General features: G+C 42.6%; 1 protein-coding gene across 1 annotated transcript in view; it reads right to left on the reverse strand.

Annotated features, from left to right (window-relative positions):
* disp1 (dispatched homolog 1 (Drosophila)) overlaps window positions 1–17,860 on the reverse strand; it is a 72,880-nt gene that overhangs the window by 52,135 nt on the left and 2,885 nt on the right. The window contains exon 2 of the mRNA XM_064991150.1: window positions 15,318–15,415. The gene's annotated coding sequence lies outside the window, so the exon portion shown is untranslated. The remainder of the gene's footprint in view (window positions 1–15,317; window positions 15,416–17,860) is intronic.

Consider the following 17,860-nt stretch of genomic DNA (forward strand, 5'->3'; position numbering starts at 1 on the left):
TTAACACAGGCATTTTGCAGATACATACCCGCACAAATCCCAGAGCCGCATTTGTCAACCATTGCCTTGGCAACAAAACCCCGGGAGGACAGAAGAATATAGAAAAATAACAAATCACCCAGTCTGCTGAAGGAGAATGAAGGTGGTTGGGGGTTCAAAACAAGTAATGACATGAGAAAACTGTTCACTTCTAAATCATAAGCGTGGCTTACATTGGAGTTTCCAATGGCATGAATAGATTCCAAAACTCTTCTTGTTTTTAGTTCGAAGACGCCGCACTATTTGGTGTCCTCCACCACTGAGTAAAGGCAGGCCTATGCCTATATCAACTCCTGAAAGCTTTTGTGGAAAAGACGGACTACCATTGAGGAAAAAGTCATCCCCTTTTTGCTTTCAAAGATCTTTTTCATCATTTTTATTTTACAATTGACTAATGAGTCATGGACATTTGGATTCCTGCTGGCTTACTGTCTTATTCTATTCAACATGGACGTCTCTCTCAATTGTATTGGATCAAAGTTCAAATGTTTTTTCTTTCAAGAAAACTCCAAAAGCCAAAGCAACCTCTGCTATAGGATCAACTATACTGAGCAAAAACCCAGGCAGGCAGCCATACGAGAACATCTCCCAGGATCTATGCCAAGAAGCACTGCTCTTCCTCCCCTCCATTCGCTGACTTTTGCTCTGAGCATGCTATGCTGCGAATTTACATGCAAGCTAAACTCAATAAGTATAACAAAAACACATGAAAGAGCACTTAAGATGCATTTTCCTAAAGTGCTTAACAACCAAAGACAGGGGGAAAAGCAAAGCCCAGAAAGCAGATTAGCAACCGCAGCCCTTCCTGGAAAGCTGCCAAGAAACATCTCTGCGCTGCGCCTTATTTCAGCTGTTCAATTTCACGCTAGATACGTAAATTGCTTCTGAAACTCACACTGTACACCGTATAGGACTAGGTTTTAGGACAGGAAGAAATAGGATCGGATGACATGGGGATATCAACATGGGAAATCTGCAGTGATGAAAGCACAGTGGGGTGAGGCAACACCAAAGCCAAAGTAGGCTGAGTAATCCTCTAAACAAATCAAATAATGGCAGGATGAAAAGGGGGAGTAGCGGACACCCTTTGGAGTAAAATCAGCCCTAAAACTAAATCCCCAGTATTGAATCTGTGAACTACTAAAATACCTTGAGACCAACACACACACACACACACACACACACACACATTCTTTAGTGGGCGGAACAGCTATTAGCAAAGTTGCCTATGGATTATCTGTAAAGATAAAGAGATGAATAGAGTTACCAGACAAGCAAATATTGGGTCTGGGACCCATTCTTGTCTCACAATGCCTACTAGCCTATATCATTATCAGGTGACATAACATCATTTTAACAGGAATTTTGAAGGAAGGGCATACAAATCTACATCTCTGCCAAACCCGGAGCTCTCATCAAAAAGCAAACGACTTATCAGCTTAACCGCCCCAGCGTTCATTTTTTCCACCACGTCCAGAACAATCAACAAACCATGACATGACAGGAAGCCAATGTTAGGTCATGGCCTAGGTTTATGTGTACTGTTCGATTCAAGTTTAATATAAAACATTTGAGTGACTGATTTACCAGTTATCCGCTCCCACAACACATACACTTAGCTATCTGTTTTTCTCACACAGCAAGGCTCCCATAAAAGGGTTCCCAAATTTCTTTGCAGTGAAATTACAAATAGGTGTCACAACGTGTTCATTGACATGGAGCGCCCTGCAGCTGTTCCTGTGTATACTGATGGTGTTTGTGTTCCCAGGAGATGCAGACAAAGCGCTTCCAGGTCGTCCTCTAACCTGCCTTCTCATTACTAAAGGTCAGGATATTTGAACACAACAATGACCTGCTGCCTCTAGGGACTCAGGGGGCTGCGAAGCTCAGCCAGAGGCAGTGTTTAACTAAAGGTTCTCAATCCAACCCATCCTTCACTGCTCACTTTCATTTACTGTGGTCGTCCATCTTAAGTTGGCCTAAGACGTCGTACCCCTGTCGGCCATTCTATTGTGACATAAATCCTCCTCCCGTTACCCTTCTAAGGCACTTATTAGGCACTTAATGGTAAGTAATCACACATAAATTCCAAATAAGTGCCTAAGATAGATTTAGGGCGCTTGGAGGGTTTTGTCCCAGGCTGTTGTGTTCACTCAAACCAGACCAAAAGATGAGATTGAGTGGAAACTCAGGGGCACGATACATTTCCTTGGATAAGGGGGCCTAATAATGACTTCCTGGCATCCTGCATTTAAAGAAAAAACAAAACACAAAAGCACACTACACAATGCTGCGAAACAGCGTTTTATCGAGGCTTCTAATACTAGGACTATACTGCAATCCGTTTTTAGGGTTATGGAGATGTAGAGTGGAAGTCAACATCTGGTTTTCGTAGTCCACGCCTCTGGCCTGACAGTCTCTCTGACTCAATCAAGGAGAGGAACCATTTGGCAACGCTCTGAGGCCCACCCCTAGTCTGCCTGTCTGTCCCATCCTCCCTACTTCTGGTCCTCTACTTCAGGATCATGTGAAAAATCCCAATTACCAGGAAACCCGAGAAGCACACGTGGTTGTACGTGAACTTGGACTATGCAAAACACAGCGACCGTTAACAAGAGCCATGTTGAAATGTGATAGACTGCGTCAGCAGGTCGTAAAACCCTCTCAAGATCAATGTAATTATGGAAGCTTACACACAGACTTTCCGGATAAGCGGGAGGAGAGGTTTGCACGTTCTGCCAAACCCTTTAAAACCAAACAAGTGGAAGGTCTCCCCAGCTGCCTTCCATCAGCTACAATAATAGTGAGTAAAAAACGTCCAAAAACACCTGGAGGAGGGTGTCAACAAACACCCCTTATTCCAGGCCAAAGTGATGCACTCCATAAATCCTTTTGATTAGCTACAGTAGCGTGGCTAGGTGCCACTTAAATCAAACCGAAAGGGGAAGTCGCTCTGACCTTGAGCTTTGGAAGTGTCATTTAAGTGATCATTACAAAAACAAAGCTGGTTCTGTTTCTGGACGGAGAGAGGGAGGGAAAGAGGCAACCCTGGGGGATGAAATTCAAAGCATGGTTATGAAAATAACACCCATTGTTTAAAAATGGGGAGAGACGTTTTAGAATATTCTTCAATTTTTTCTCTCCAAAAATAACAGGAAGTTCATGTTTCCACACTCAAAACAACAGATATAATGAAACAGAAGGGTTTTGAATTGAGTAACCAGCGATGGTGACCAGTGATCTTTGAGAAGTTTCTTGTCAAACAAAATGACCTGCTCTATATTAACAAAAATGACAGAGTAAAATAGGAACATATGACTTTAAGAAGTGAGCTCTAAAAACAAAGTTGAACTAAAATGATTTAAACACATAGGCCTACTCCATCATTGTCTTCAACTGGATGATGAATGAAAAAGTCACAACTGCCATGAATAAGAATGTGATTGACCCTGGAGATGAAGCCCATATTTCCAAGCTACTGGCAACCAGTGGATTCGCTGTGAGGTAATAAAAGAAGAGGTGATCCAGTTGGTCTCCAGAGGTCCATCCAATCCCTGTGTTTACAGTACAGGAGGGATGGCATAACTCAGGCCTGGGTACAAGCAGACAAATCACAAAGGCCAGTCTCCCGTTCTAACGCTTGGTAGCACGCCAGGTCCACAGAGAAAAAGAGGGTGGCCTGGCCTGCTGTAGGAACCGCTGCAGATGGCTACAAGGTTCCACAATAGTCTAAAGAGAACAGATGCAGTTCCAAAGGCAGGGTGTGATAACCTAGAGGAGCCCACATCAAGGGCACTAACAGGGAACAGTCCGTCAGCGTTTACCCTCACCAATGAGGATATCAGCCATTCTTCCCTGTTGTCACTTACGTAGACATGGGTGGACTGACGAGAGAAAGAGGAAATGAAGTCAATCTAAAGTCAAGGCCAAAAGGCATCATCCTATCAGGTTACCATTAAACTACTATTTCCTTTTACTGTTCACTCCAAACTCTGATATCTGGAGGAGGAAGAGGAGTAGTAGGAGGAATGAGATTAATATTGCCTTCATTTAACAGGGTACCCCATTGAGAACACATTATTTTTTTCCAGTAACGACCTGGCCATCTCTGGAGCTCAGGGCTGGGAGAAAGCAAGCAGCTCCTCCACTACACTACACTACACAATCAGGGTCCAGACAGAGCATATAATGGGGATTGAAGAGCTGCCAGCGCTCCAGAGAATCCCATTTAGTAAACACTGACACAAGGCCTTGACTGTGGCTTAACCAGAGCTCCCTCTTTAACGAAAAAAATAACCCCAAAGCCGGGAGCTGGGCAACGTCATGTCATCCACTTTACTGAGCAAGGTTGAGCTGCCGTTCCACCAGGAATCCAAAACAAAATCAGCATCAGTTTAACGCAGTACTAAAAAAAGAGAGAATACCTTTGAAGTCCTGACTGTTACCCTTAAGGGCTACCATTTCCCCCCAAAATGTTGCCTTTTATTGGAACCTGTCTGCTGAATGTGCTTTTTAATCAATCGCTAAAACACATCCAAAAAATATTTGAATTCCATTGGTTGATATATAAACATTTCTGGTTTTCCATCAATCAAACTCTACCAAACAGTCAGCTCACAGTAGTGAAATGAAACACACAGTTTCAAACCACAATTAAATTAAATACTTCAGTTCAACGAAAATATTGGCTACTGCAATCAAAACCAGTATTCCTCTGAGGGGATGGAACGCAAGCTAAATCATTTGTTTGGCAGAGTCGCTGTGCCTTTTAACTCAATGTATGGATAGGCTCAGTCTTTACAAAGGTCTCTGTTGACTGAAACAAAATAAATGGATTAAGTTGAACCCAAAGCCTTCCCATCCCAGTCCCACCTTCTGTATGGTGACCAAATCAGCAGGCCCTCAGGGGGACTTTGGGCCCAGTCCAAGACTCTTGCGTAGAGAGCCACTTCCCACCCTCATGGTTCTCTCTGGTTTGTGTCAGTCTAATGAACAGTTTCTTAATTGTTTGGAGCCAAGAACATGGAACTCTGGGAAGATTTACAGCACAGAGAGCGAGGGGGAATAAAATCCCACTCTTAGGTTCTGGCCAGCGAATACGGCTTACATTTGCAAATTTTTTCAATTTATCTCTTATTGAATTAAGAGTTCAGACTCTTGGACGCCTTTCAGTAGAAAACGTAGAGGACTAAAGCACTGACATTTTTCTTAAAGGCTTCAACTCAGACGTGATGAATGATGGGAGCCTGGTTATGAAAGAGAAGTTTCAGGCTATGAATCAGCAATGGAGAGGGCAAACAGGTTAGGGCCCCGTCTGGCCACGATAAGAGCAACAGCAGAAGAGGCCTCTGCTCTGGTTGGGTCTCTGACATGATCATTAGGACCATGTTTCCATCAACACAGTTTCTGAATTATATCACTAGGCATATTCTAATTGGTCTCCATGGTATTACTGGGGCAGCCCGGATGCCAAAAAGAACCAACGAATGAGGGTTCAGTCAAACAACGCAGGTATAGTGCAGAAATTCCATTGAAATTCCACTGCTGGGAACAGACATTTTCAGAAAATATCTTAAAAACCAAAAATAGTTGGATATTCATTGAGAGTTCCGCCATTTTGGGACTACCAGATGATATATTAATGAAATTATTTGAAAAAGCCTATGTAACTTCATCATTAGTTTCACCAAACTGAGGCCATCTCATGATGATCTATACTCAAGCTAATTGCTATTTTGAAAGTCGTTTGCCGTTTGACTCCGGCACACAGGGAGTGAGAACATACTTTGGGCATATGTCTCCGTGCTTTAGCTGCTGGGGCCAGCAGGCTCTCTAGCGTCCTCCATAGACCCACATAGACCCAACTGTTTTGGCAGAGAAACCAGTGACAGTAATCAGAAAATGCATCCTTGACCCTGTCACCAAACACCTGTTGCAAACATGCTTCCCGCAAGGGGAGGAGGATGGAGGGCTCTCAGCCTCAGGGCAGGTTTTTGAACCCAACCTACTGACCGATCAACCTCAAGTTTATTGAATAGGCGCCCTTATTATTTTCGGTTCCACCAGGTCTTGTTTGTGACTGACTACGTCACGCATTTTCATATCTGAGCGTGGGGCCCATCCTGCGGACAGGCTCATCCCCTCAAACCCCAGAGACAAGAGACAGTCCTCTGACATGGGAGTCCAAATACCAAAGTATTTCCCCACTTTGGTTTACTTTATCGTTCTTGATTTATCGTTCATTTTTATGCTCATAGTTAAGCAGGCAGATATGGTGCACAGGTCTTTTTTCATTTATATCGATGCATCATTGGGAATATAAGGTCATAAGTCTCAATGTAAATGGACTGGGGAGTGACATCAAGAGAAGTAATGAAATAGCAAAGATGAAACGGGAGAGAGGTGACATACTATTCTGGCAGGAAACGCACTTATCCACACCTGAACACGAGAAACTCAAGAAAATGGGATATAGGAACACTTTTTTTTCTTCTTACAAAATGGGAAGAAGGGGAGTTGCAATCTTGATCCCAAATTCAGTTAATTTTGAGTTTATGTAGAAATTAAAGACAAGGAGGGTAGATTTATACTTGTTAAATATAAACTGGATAACAAGGAAGTTACATTTATTTAATGTATACATGCCCCCGGGGAGTGACGTGGTCTTCTACAGGAAGGTGTTTGATTTAATTGCCACAGAAACCTCTGGCACTCTTATCTGTGGAGGGGATTTTAACACGATTTTAAACTCAAAATTTGACAACACAAATCAAAATAGGAAAATGAGTCTAGTTGCTAAAAAGATCAATAGGATATTGCAGGATTTAGGACTGCTTGATGTATGGCGGGACATCCACATGACAGATACGGAAAAAACTTTTTACTCATCCTGCCACACTGAATACTCCAGGTTAGACTACTTTTTCATGTACAATGCAGATAGACACAGCTTAAGGATTGTATGATCGGGCAAAGTAACTTCGTAGGTCATAATGGAGTTTATCTAACTCTACACCTTGATAGCAAACCAATAAATACTATATCGTCTCAAATAAAACTGTGAAGGACCTCGGCGTTACTCTGGACCCTGATCTCTCTTTTGACGAACATATAAAGACTGTTTCAAGGACAGCTTATTTTTACATCTACGTAACATTGCAAAAATCATAAATGTCCTGCCCAAAAATTATGCAGAAAAATGTATCCATGATTTTGTCACTTTTTCGAGTAGACTACTGCAATTCTCTACTTTCCAGCTACCCGGATAAAGCACTAAATAAACTTTAGTTAGTGCCTAATACGGCTGCTAGAATCCTGACTAGAACCTAAACATTTTATCATATTACTCATGCTAGCCTACATGCTAGCCTCCCTACACTGGCTTCAGTGCAAGGGCTGATTTCAAGGTTTTACTGCTAACCTACAAAGCATTACATGGGCTTGTAGGTATGTATGGTCCTGCCATACATACCTACACGTACGCTACGGTCACAAGACACAGCCCTCCTAATTGTCCCTAGAATTTCTAAGCAAACAGCTGGAGGCAGGGCTTCCTCCTACAGAGCTCAATTTGTATGGAATGGTCTGCCTACCCATGTGAGAGATGCAGACTCGGTCTCGACCTTTAAGTCGATATTGAAGACTCATCTCTTCAGTAGGTCCTATGATTGAGTGTAGTCTGGTCCAGGAGTGTGAAGGTGAACGGAAAGGCACTGGAGCAACAAATCGCCCCTGCTGTCTCTGCCTGGCCGGTTCCCCTCTCTCCACTGGGATTCTCTGCCTCAAACCCTATTACAGGGGCTGAGTCACTGGCTTACTGGTGCTCTTCCATGCTGTCCCTAGGAGGGGTGCGTCACTTGGGTGGGTTGAGTCACTGACGTGATCTTCCTGTCCGGGTTGGCGCCCCCCCCCCCTTGGGTTTGTGCCGTGGGGGAGATCTTTGTGGGCTATACTCAGCCTAGTTTCAGGATGTTAAGTTGGTGGTTGAAGATATCCCTCTATTGGTGTGGGGTCTGTGCTTTGGCAAAGTGGGTGGGGTTATAAGCCTGTTTGGCCCTGTCCGGGGGTATCATCGGATGGGGCCACAGTGTCCCCTGACCCCTCCTGTCTCAGCCTCCAGTATTTATAATGCAGTAGTTTATGTGTCAGGGGCTAGGGTCAGTCTGTTAGATCTGGAGTATTTCTCCTGTATTATCCGGTGTCCTATGTCAATTTAAGTATGCTCCCTCGAATTCTCTCTTTCTCTCAGAGAACCTGGGCCCTAGGACCATGCCTCATGACTACCTGGCATGACAACTTCTTGCTGTCCCCAGTCCACCTGGCCGTGCTGCTGCTCCAGTTTCAACTGTTCTGCCTACGGCTATGGAACCCTGACCTGTTCACCGGACATGCTACCTGTCCCAGACCTGCTGTTTTAAACTCTCTAGAGACAGCAGGAGCGGTAGAGATACTCTGAATGATCGGCTATGAAAAGCCAACTGACATTTTCTCCTGAGGTGCTGGCCTGTTGCACACTCGCTGGTCATTTATGAACATTTGAACATCTTGGCCATGTTCTGTTATAATCTCCACCCGGCACAGCCAGAAGAGGACTGGCCACCCCTCATAGTCTGGTTCCTCTCTAGGTTTCTTCCTAGATTTTGGTCTTTCTAGGGAGTTTTTCCTAGCCACCGTGCTTCTACACTTGCATTGCTTGCTGTTTGGGGTTTTAGGCTGTGTTTCTGTACAGCACTTTGAGATATCAGCAGATGCCTCCCGGGTGGCGCAGTGATTAAGGGCGCTGTACTGTAGCGCCAGCTGTGCCATCAGAGACTCTGGGTTCGCGCCCAGGCTCTGTCGTAACCGGCCGCGACCTGGAGGTCCATGGGGCGACGCACAATTGGCCTAGCGTCGTCCGGGTTAGGGAGGGCTTGGTCGGTCGGTGTGTCCTTGTCTCATCGCGCACCAGCGACTCCTGTGGCGGGCCGGGCGCAGTGCGCGCTAACCAAGGTTGCCAGGTGCACAGTGTTTCCTCCGACACATTGGTGCGGCTGGCTTCCGGATTGGATGCACGCTGTGTTTAGAAGCAGTGCGGCTAGGTTGGGTTGTGTATCGGAGGAAGCGTGACTTTCAACCTTCGTCTCTCCCGAGCCCGTACGGGAGTTGTAGCGATGAGACAAGATAGTAGCTACTAACAATTGGATACCACGAAATTGGGGGGGGAAAGGGTGTTAAAAAAAAGAAGAAAAAAAGAAATATCAGCAGATATAAGAAGGGTTATAAATACATTTGATTTGATATATGGAGACTTAATACAAGCATGCTGAATGATCCAGCATTCAAGGAATTAATAAAGACAGAATATAACATCTATCTGGAGAATAATGATAACGGGGAAGTATCTCCTGCTACATTGTGGGATGCAGCTACGGCGGTTATTAGAGGGAAGATCATAGCCACATCTCTCAAGAAAAAGCACAGAAACTGCTGAATTTACAGGAAACATTAAGAAACTTAGAATGAACTCATAGTCAATACAAAGACCCTCTTATATTACGAGAGATTCAAAAGGTAAAACAGGACATTTACCAGATTTATAGAGAAGAAGTGAAAAAGCATTTGATTCAGTGGGATGGGATTACCTATTCCAAGTTATGGAAAGATTTTGTTTCAACAAAGAAGTGATACAGTGCATCAAATCACTGTATTCATGTCCGACCGCTATAATAAAGATAAATTGACATTTGTCATGAACGATAAAATTAGAGCGAGGGGCAAGACAAGGCTGTAATCTTTCACCCACGCTCTTCTCCTTGTACCTCGAACCATTAGCACAGGCAATAAGACAGGACCCAACCTTAGAGGGAAAAACAATAAGAGGCAGTGAACACAAGATATGCATGTATGCTGATGACGTTCTGTTATTCCTTAAAGACCCAGGCTCAAGTGTAGCTAGATTGATGGATGTTTTACAAACATTTGGAACATATTCAGGGTATGTGCTTTACATACACAAGACCCAAGCCCTAGTATATAATTATACACCACAGGAAGAGCTGAAGAATAGGTATAACTTCACCTGGACCTCCTCATCCATTAAATATCTGGGAGTAAATTTACCAAAAGATACACCCAAACTTTATGACGTGTATTACGATCACATCAACAAGAAAGTATATGATGACCTGGACAGGTGGAATTCACTTCCCTTAGATCTTAGTAGTAGAATTGAAACAATCAAAATGAACATCCTGCCAAGGTTACTGTATTTGTTCCAATCACTGCCCATAGAAATCCCACCTAAACAGTTTAGGGAATTGGGATAAACGGATATCAAGGTTTATCTGGAACAGTAAGAGACCAAGAACTAGATATACAACACTACAGTTACCAAAAAACTGTGGGGGTATGGCCTTACCAAACCTAAAAGATGATTTTGTGACCTCCAATTGAGACCTCTGGTGTGTTTGTGCAATTCACATATGAATCCAAATGGAAAGACATGGAGACTACTTTGACAGAGATTCCCAAAACTGACTGTATGGGTAACAAGGACATGGTAATAGAAATATACAATAGACAAAATCAATGGATTAATTTCGCTCTTAAGACGTGATTTAGGGTAGTTAAGCAAAATAATTTAGACAGAGCGGTCAAACAGCTGAGTTGGCCCGCATACGAACCCAGCTCAGTCCTGCAACTCAGGACAGCAGATTTAAACAGTGGACGCAGAAAGGCATCACATCATTCAGTACAATTATAAGGAATGGGAACCTAGATAACTTCCAGGACCTAAGTAAAAAAAAACATGGCTTGGATAAACAAGATTTTTACAGATACCTACAAGTTTGACACTATTTCTTAGGGGAGATAAAAGTGACTGACCCTCGAGCACCTCAAATTAATCCAAGTATTCAGTAACGCATCCAACTTGGGGAGTAACAAAAAAACTACTTCAAATCTCACTTGGGTATTCAATCCTCAAAGAAACATTCTACAAACTATATTAAAAATAAATAGGAGGAGGAACTTAACATTGAAATAACTGATGAAACATGGTTGAACATATTAGAGACTCAACAAAGCTCCACCAACTCAAGGTCATGGAGAGAATTCTGTTGGAAGAATGTTATACGTTTCTTCATAACACCTAAACTGAAATCAAAACAGACTGGTTCACTACACCCTTCTTGAAGAGAATGTGGGCTATCAAGGGTGGATCACTCTCATATCTTCTGGTCCTGCTCCGCAATCAAAACTTACTGGGGAGAAATAAGATCGAACATTGGAAAAATAATGGGATTTGACATAGAACAAACATTAATTTCTTTGTACATGGGTGAAATACCCGATAACTTACACAATAGAGAAAAGTACCTCTTGAAGGTCCTACTGGCAGCCAGTAAAAAGGCTTTCACTATGAAATGGCTACAAAAAGACCCTCCCACCGTGACCCAATGGATAGACATTGTAAAAGAAATATACCACATGGAGCGGAGGACCTTTGCTTTAAGAACTCAAGAGAAGAGAGGCCGGGAATACTGGAAAAAATGGGTTTCGTAATTGGAAATGGTCTAATTCAAAGATGATGTCAATGCAACTAATATGATGAATGTATGATGTGCGCTGTAACTGACAGATCTTTTTTGTTCTTTTACTTTACTTTATTTGTATTTTCTTTGTGTTCCTCAATAAAAACAAAGTATAAAAAAATGTTTACAAAATATGACTACAAAGAAATATAGAACCATAAGCGTGACATGTTGAAACCTCAGGAAATAAACTTCCTCTGAAAATAGAGGCAAAACACAATCACTTCTAAACTTAAGTACATTTCATTTTAAGATTGTAAAAAGAGGTAAGACCCCTGCATCCTGAAGTCACTTGGAAATCAGATGCAAGGTGCTGAGAGTGCCTCTTGAGTGAGTTACATATTCCATATGCATGCCATTACTCAGCATGGCTTCCACTGATTCCTATGGGGACCTGACCTTTCCTCACTAATGGGCTGGTGTGTGTGTGTGTGTGTGTGTGTGTGTGTGTGTGTGTGTGTGTGTGTGTGTGTGTGTGTGTGTGTGTGTGTGTGTGTGTGTGTGTGTGTGTGTGTGTGTGTGTGTGTGTGTGTGTGTGTGTGTGTGTGTGTGTGTGTGTGTGTGTGTGTGTGTTGGTCTCAAGGTATTTTAGTAGTTCTCAGATTCAATACTGGGGATTTAGTTTTAGGGCTGAGTTTGTGTGTGACCACAGGTCATTGAGGTCAATGATCCTATTAAGATGTTACAAGCACAGTATGACAAATCAGTTTAGAGCTCTTTCCATACTGGAACAATAACCTACTGCATATCCAACATGTTTGCAAAAACTTTGAAAGAATGTAAATAGCAGAATATCTGCTACCAGAGTTTTAGGTAGACTATTTCATGCAGGGAATCAATGTAAAATGTATTGAAAGCATAAAAAATCTTTCTGATCTCTCTTTGAGGTCAGTCCACCTGAACTGCATTATTTATTTCCCCCGCTTTTTTTTCCTGGAGAAAAGGGGAGGGTGATGGTTTGCAGCAATGGTCAATTTAAAAATCAGATTGCCATATACTACAATAACGTGCTCTGACAACTCTATTGACTCCAGTCCACATTTTTGGGGAAATAAAATAATGGAACTAATACTCAACACCTGTTTCTTTTCAGCATCCCCAGTATATCAAATATGCAAACAGTGACAGCTGCGCCGCAGACTGAGATAGCAGAACCGGGCAATGAGAAAGACAGAGCCATGCGTTGTTCTCTCTGCTTTATCTTGTGGGCCCAGGTCAAATAGCTGAAAACAGAGTGTAATGGTTAAGTCAGTAATATTTAACATGTGGCTTTTGAAGGAACAGCACGCACTATCGATTTCTCCCATCTAAGCGGAGATTCAGAGAAGCAGCCCTATCAGCAGCCTGGCTTCAATTCTGGGCTCCATAAAGCCCAGTGATAGAGCTGGTGTGATGTACAGACTGGTAGATGCCAGGATCCATCCCATCCACCGGCATGCCTGCTGACGACACACATGCCATCGTACCAGGTGAATGCCAAGGGAAGTTTAATAGAGATCGTCAAGCTAGGACAGGTTTATGGGTTAGTGAGGTGACAAGATGGTGCTCTCTCTCTCTCAGTAATGAGGACAGCGTCTAGAAATGAATATCGTAAACTTCAGACGAGATTTGATGGAGGGATTCATTTAAACTGTAACTAAAGGTTAAAGACAAGTAGATGTGAAAGCAGTTAAAGGGACTGTGGAATTCTTCCACATTTAGGACAGGAGAGGAAAACAGCTCTAAAGAGTGACAGTTGAATATAATACGATCAGTTATAAAATGGATCAATCCAGTTCCACTACCTTCAAACCCGTATTGAAGCACAGGCCAAGAGCCTCTACAAAGAATGGTAAAATGACTCAGACTTAAGACTTCCGTTCAACTTACTTTGTATGTATTTGTCATGCAGTCAATAGCTACTTTGCTGAGGTCAAAGTATCACTAAGAGTAGGCTTTGCCTCCAGAGCCACTGGTTTGAAGTTGAAGGGTCATGAACTTACAGGGGAACTTCAGGACGACTTGACTAAGGCCTATATACAATTGAACTACTCGATTCTCAGTCCCATCTGACAGATGAAGTCATGCAATCTTACTCATTCTTGGTATTTCCAATAACCAAGGGATATTTCAGTAGTTATTCCAATCAGTTCTACTACACAAAAGACTGAACTCTACATTACTCTATGACCTTTACTTCAACAGCATTGGGCTACCAATGACTAAGCGGTTAATACAAGCAGTCCGTTTTACCCATGTCACCACTAGATGGAAGATGTTAAACCTAACTTCAATGGGGGGGGCTACTGAAAATGACAGAGGCACCCACCAGAGCCTTTTCTTATATTTCAAATTACAGTAAGAGCACATTCAGCACATACAGTAAAAGCACATTCTTATGTTTCTGAGAATGTCGATAACTCCAGATCGCCACTGGTGCATATTCACGCAGCAGTAAAAAATAAAATGAGGCCAACAGCAGGTGTCCAGCCCAGTTGTCCGAGGATGGCAAGGGTAGAACAGGGATTGGAAAGAGACCCTTCCGAGATGCTCCTCCTATAGGACAGGACAGCACTCAGATAGTCCAGACAGAGGAACAGTAACAGGCTATATGTGTTCTGAGCTGGAGCTGGCCAAGCATGCTAAACTCAAGAGGAATTTACAGTCAAGGCCACAGTCCACACAGCAGTCAACAAAGCTGCAGTTGTCTTTTATAAGGATCAGCCATTCCAAAGCCCTGACCTGCTCAATTTAACCATAAGAGTTTGACTATATTAGTTATTCATAAAACATCTATTGACGGATTAAATAGATAAGCAGATTCAAAACAAAACTTTTGGTCTTACAAATCTTCAAAATAAATGGCTCTGGTTGTGATTTACTCACCCTCTGATAATTGAAACATGCATTTATTGATTATGCTACAGGCATTTTAATGTTTGACATTCCACAATAAGACACAATCCGTCTTCCAACATATAAAAAAAAAACTATCCTTTGACATACTTCATCCTTTGGGTGACATTTTCTTCAGAGCACCTGGACACTCAGGCCTGGATGCAGCATTTTAAGGCCTGGGGCAGTAAACAGGTCACAGTTCCCTGAGGACCACCTCCAGTATCTGAGTGTGGAAAACTTTAACCCCCCTATCCTATCCACCAGCCAGGATGGGCTCCCCTCCTCTCACTTAAGTCCCTCACAGTCCCTACAGCCAGTCATGAGTATATCTCGGAGTTTATGCCTTTTGCAGATAGATTTTTTTGAGTCCCTTTCTCCATAAAATACTCAGGGCTGAACACATCTGTTTTTCTATCCGCATGTTTATTTTGTTGGTTCAGTTAACTTGGTGTTCATAAAGAACAAGTAAGAAAAATACAAATGCATTGGTTGCGGATGCAACTGCCAAAAATATTGGCAAAACTTGGCAAATTATTTATTCCCCCCCCCCCCAACCAGAAATATGAAATCATAGCAGTGTTTTCCCTTCTATCGTAGCTTCTCACACACTCTCCTTTGTTTAGTTAGCATTTGAGCACCCCCATGTGGGAATTGTTGAAAACTGCTCAATTCTGTGTGGATTCCATCACCTGAGACCATTCCCGAGGTCTATCGTTTTGAATGAAAAGCATTTTCAGCCTAACTTAGGACCTCTATTAGGTCATGACTGGCTTGTGTGTATTAATGTGAAACATGCAAGGGGGAGTGTCTAACTTATTAAAAGGTACTTACTGGGAATTCTCAGACCATGTCAGAATGTAGCTTAATCTCCGGGCTCTGGCCTCCAGTTCTGACAGCATATGATCTCAGTCCACTGGCTTCCTGAATCCCTGATAAAAACATGACATTGACAAAGTAGAGTTCTAATCAGTGGAGTATTCTTGGATTCTCTGTGGAGAACCGCATTCTCCAACCTTGGTTGGAAGGCTAGGCTATATAACAAAAATACTGTGCAATACATATTTCAGTGACATGAGCAAATAAGGGAACATCTCTAGAAGGTAAGAAGGGATCAGCATTCCTCTTAAGTCACATATTTAAGCCGATATAGCCTAAGTTCAACTGCAAAAACAACACTTTATGTAAAGCATTGCAACCATTATCACTACCGTTTCACATTAGATGTATAGAAGAATTCAATGTTGACCATTTAAGAAACTAAACCACTTCCTCCAATGAGTTGCATGCAGAATCCACTCGTTTTGTTTCTCAGCTGATGCTGGTTGTTTCCTTTCCAGCTCTTTCAGAGACTGAAGTGGAGACAAAAGTAAGCCTACCCATGCCCAAATATCTAGTTTTCAGAATTATGTTCAGAGAGCAAGATCTAAAATTAGGCCTACCCCCATTCTGTTTTCTCAACTATCAGTCTGTGATGAAATAGGCTGGCCATTCTCATCCTAACATCTTTATCTAGAGGGGGTGAAAAACGGGGTCATCCAGCAACAGTGTCGGGAACTGGATAGTGTGCAACCCCAGGAGAGACTGTATAATTTACTCCCATAGTAAATCCTGAGGCGTCTGTGCATGGGCAAACAGACTGACTGGGGCTTCCTGGGCCTCAGACTCAGGGATTCTCTTTTAATGATGCGGGGAGCGAGGAGAAGCCACATGGCTGTACTAGAACCATTCCTCTACCCTAGGCCCTAAGGGGAAAGAGGCCATAGAGCAAGGCTCATGTCTCAATGTCTGCATCAACAAAAACATGTGTTCTTTCTCACTGGTTCTTTACAAAGTTAGATTCATATTCATACATACCTGAGTTTAGAATAACAAAGATTTTTTCCAAAATAAAAACCCAGTTTCAATGTTATCGAAGAGCATCTTGTACCTGGAGATTATTTTGTGATGGGGATAACATTGATACAGTTACATATCGCAATATTATTTTTGCACTAGTGGGCTGTACCTGCACCAAGTATTGTTCCTTCATAGCTTGTTCTCCAGTTAGTTCTTCCAGTTAGCCAACTAGTTTTTAGCACTTTACATCTATGACTGATTAAAACTCATTTCTCTCATGGCTCTTTCTCGTCTCTTTGCAGCTGATATATGGCGAGCAAAATATGTTTGGAACATCAAATTGCAATAGATATCGTATAAACACCATAGTATCATGGTAATATCGTATCATGAGGCCTCTGGCAATTCCCAGCACTAGTCATATTTGTGAAAGAGCTCGGAAAAAGATGTGTTGTGTGATAATTATGCTTTATTACTTTTTTTCTCTGACCCAATCGCTCAACCATTAGGCCTTCCATTTCCCACACAGAACAGCAAACACTCTTAGCTAGAGAGCTGTTGGTCACATTCATATGATGTAAAGTAGGCATGAGAACTGGATTAATAAGAGAAACACTTACACCAACTAACAGTGCCTCACAATTAGAATGGCCAAGCTGTGTTTTCTACTGGCACAGCCACATATAACTAATAGACATACCAGAGCTGACCCACACCACCAGAGCCATTCTTGTGTGATTCATGTTGTTTGTCAGAAAGCAGGATGAGGCAGCATTACATTAAATCAAGTTTCACCCTTCCTTCTCGCCCTCTCATTAGGGTCAAAAAAGGTCATTTTGGAGGCATTGGGTGGTGCCGTGAAAATTAGCGCTCTCTTCAATTTTTTGTAATGCAAAAGAATTGAAAGCAAGGGACAATGTGTAAGGAATGTAGAAAACCAGGGAACAAGAATAATGACTTCAAGCCAAGTTCGCGGGTGAATGGACATTAAAACTTCTTCCCCTTTCAGACCCTACATGTAGCTGTCAAAAACAAATGGCTGTAGAGAGAAAGGGACATCACTGCTTTATGATAATGTGAAAAGAGCAGGTTCAAAGGGGTACAATGCATTTCTCATATTCTTCTCCTCTCAAGCTCTGTAAAGGTTGGATGGAGAACGTCACTGTACAGCTATTTTCAGGTCTCTCTGGGGATGTTCGATCGGGTTCAAGCCAGGCTCTGGCTGGGCCATTCAGAAACTTGTACCGAAGCCAGTCCTTTGTCTTTGTGTCGTTGTCCTGTTGGAAGGTGAAACGTCACCCCAGTCTGAGGTCCTGAGCATTCTGGAGCAGGTTATTGTCAAGGATCTCTGTACTTTGCTCCATTCATCTTTCCCTTGATCCTGACTAGTCTCTCAGTCCCTACCGCTGAAAAACATACCCACAGCATGATGCTGCCACCACCATGCTTCATCGTAGGAATGGTGCCAAGTTTCTTCCAGACGTGACGCTTGACATTCATGCCAAAGAGTTCCCACTTGGTTTCATCAGACCAGAGAA

Source organism: Oncorhynchus masou, chromosome 16 (genome assembly GCF_036934945.1).
Source record: "Oncorhynchus masou masou isolate Uvic2021 chromosome 16, UVic_Omas_1.1, whole genome shotgun sequence".
NCBI lineage: Eukaryota > Metazoa > Chordata > Actinopteri > Salmoniformes > Salmonidae > Oncorhynchus > Oncorhynchus masou.